Source organism: Apium graveolens, chromosome 3 (genome assembly GCF_009905375.1).
Source record: "Apium graveolens cultivar Ventura chromosome 3, ASM990537v1, whole genome shotgun sequence".
NCBI classification, from domain to species: domain Eukaryota; kingdom Viridiplantae; phylum Streptophyta; class Magnoliopsida; order Apiales; family Apiaceae; genus Apium; species Apium graveolens.
The window spans coordinates 293,143,226-293,145,298 of record NC_133649.1 but is presented as its reverse complement, the minus strand read 5'-3'; the positions used below and the strand labels follow the sequence as shown (position 1 = coordinate 293,145,298).

Below are 2,073 nucleotides of genomic sequence, written 5' to 3'. Positions count from 1 at the left end.
TAAAGGCCAAGGATCACAAAATAACCTAAACAGTTACGGGCAATATTTCAACTATCTTAGAAGAAGTAGATTTAATTTATCGGACTAAATTGATAATTCAGTTCATGTTGCATTTTAATTTAAGTTGTATTTTAAATTACATTTTATGTGTTATAATCCTTATTTCATATGTTGGAATGTATTTTCAGTTTGAATTTGAGAAATGCAAGCATTTTTAATTTAGTTATGTTTTAGTATTTTATTAATATAAAATTATAAATAAATAATAATGAATTCAAATATTAGTTAATTATATTTATAAATATCCAAAATCAAAGTTATATGTAATAAACTAAATAAAAAAAGTTAAATACTATTATTTTAATCTTGGTCCAAATTTGGACCGTACTATTCATCGGTTCAAATTTGGACCTTTTAACCGAATTCGGTCTAAATTTGGATTTTTAGGTCACGTTGGAGTTGTTCTTGGCCACGATCGGATCAGATCGAATCTCGGAGACCAATTTTGGCGCCAGAGAAACTAACAAGAAAAAACTCTACATCACTAACATCGTAAATATCACCCCTCTTGCCGTACCCGCCAAACTCCAAACTTTAAAAAACACACTTGAGGAGGGCTGAGCACGGTTCCTTTTATCGGTTTTGGTTTGGTTTTGCTAGGCCCTCCGCACTCCCCTCCCCTCCACCCAAAATGACAAAACCACCCCTACCCATCGCCGCCCTTCTCCTACTCCTCACCGCCCTCCTCTCCCCCACCACCGCCGAAATCAAAACCCTAAAACTCCTCTCCGACACCCGACCCATCATCCTCTTCGAAACCTTCGGGTTCACCCGCACCGGCCACGTATCCGTATCCGCATCCGTATCCGCATCCGTATCCGTGTCCTCCTCTCTCTCCCAACCCGACCCGTCTCATCTCGGATTCTTCTTATTATCCAATTACTTCAAAATTGAAGAGCTCCAACAAAACCCTAATTTATGCGTCTTACGTTCTCCCTACATCAATCTCCTCTTCACCTTCCGTGATCTCTCTCCTCCTCCTCACTCATCGTTTAATCGAACGTATCCTGTTCTTTGGCCTAATCAATATAGTCTGTTTTTCGCGAATTGCGCACCAGAAACCCCGGTTACTATGGAGGTTAGAACTGAGCTTTATAATCTGGAAAATGACTGAACTACTAAGGATTATTTATCCGCTGGTTTAACTAAGTTGCCTGGATTGTTTTTCGTGTTTTCGATAATGTACATTGTGTTTTTTGTAATTTGGGGGTTTAATTGTTTTAGGAATAAAATGTCAGTGAATATGGTACATTTGTTGATGGGAGGATTACTTGTTACGAAAGCGTTGAATTTGATTTGTGGTGCTGAGGATAAGCATTATGTTAAGGTTACGGGGACGCCTCACGGATGAGATGTTTACTTGGAATCAGGTGTTTTTGTTGGTTGGTCTTGTGTGTTGTTGTGCTATTATTTTTCCGATTGTGTGGTCGATTAGGTTGTTGAGGGAGACGTCGAAGACGGATGGGAAGGCAGCGAGGAATTTGACAAAGTTGACTTTGTTTAGGCAGTTTTACATTGTGGTGATTGGGTACTAGTACTTTACGAGGATTGTTGTATATGTGCTTAGGACCAATGTGGCGTATAGTGGGTGTCGAATGCGGCTGAGGAAGTTGCCAGTATTGTCTTTTATTTGGTGATGTTTTATATGTTTAGACAGTTGAGAAGAATGAGTACTTTATTCTTGACAACGAGGAAGAAGAAGCAGCAGAAATGGCTCTCGAGAAGAAGAATTTGAACTTTGAACTTTTGGGTGAGGCGGCTTAGCATTTGGATGCTCCTCTATCTTGATTTTACACATATTGTAAATTGTTTTCCAAACTATAGTAGCTAGTGAACATCTATATATACATTATCCCTCTTTTTTGTTATAACAAATTCTGTATGAATGTAATAGTTAGTATAGTTTTGAGTTTCAATTATCTTGCAATCTTGAACATTAATAGTTGTTCTTAATACTTTCCTTAATAAGTTCTTTATCTTTGATCTTGCTTGTTATTATCTATATGGGTGTAA

At 37.7% G+C, this 2,073-nt stretch overlaps 1 pseudogene; it reads left to right on the top strand.

Annotated features, from left to right (window-relative positions):
- The first annotated feature begins 500 nt into the window (after nt 1-500).
- On the top strand, nt 501-1,824 carry LOC141715190 (protein CANDIDATE G-PROTEIN COUPLED RECEPTOR 7-like; annotated as a pseudogene).
- The last annotated feature ends 249 nt before the right edge of the window (nt 1,825-2,073 follow it).